Below are 509 nucleotides of genomic sequence, written 5' to 3'. Positions count from 1 at the left end.
ATCCAATATTCTGCACTCGCGCTTGCGACAGATCTGGAAAAAAGTTGTCTCTGGAGGATTTTCCATCATCAAAATATTCAAAGAATTTTTTTTCATATTCTTTTGATGTCTATATCACTATATCTGCATTTACTCTTTGATATCTCTGGCATATCTCTGGCATATCTCATACATATGTTACTTTCATAATAAATAAATAGAAAAATATATCGTCGTTCTCCCTGCCTTGCTCAACCCTTCCACTATGCACGTAAATAAAAAAGTTCTCATATGGTGATAAGATTTAACTCTTTGTTCTGAAAGGACAAAATAGTAATTAGTGACCGAAGAAAAATACAGATATCTCGTTAATGTGCCCAATTCACTGCTAATTATATGAAATTGTGTGAAATCAACACTAATTTGCTTCTTGGTGATTCAACTCTTTAACATCACGGAAACTGAGAAAATTTAATGGACCATTTTGTAAGGTGTCAATATCCGTAACGATGATGAACTTCTCCTGTATG

This window comes from Penaeus monodon, chromosome 31 (genome assembly GCF_015228065.2).
Source record: "Penaeus monodon isolate SGIC_2016 chromosome 31, NSTDA_Pmon_1, whole genome shotgun sequence".
Taxonomy (NCBI): domain Eukaryota; kingdom Metazoa; phylum Arthropoda; class Malacostraca; order Decapoda; family Penaeidae; genus Penaeus; species Penaeus monodon.
The sequence above is the reverse complement of the archived record's forward strand: the minus strand, read 5'-3'. Positions refer to the sequence as shown.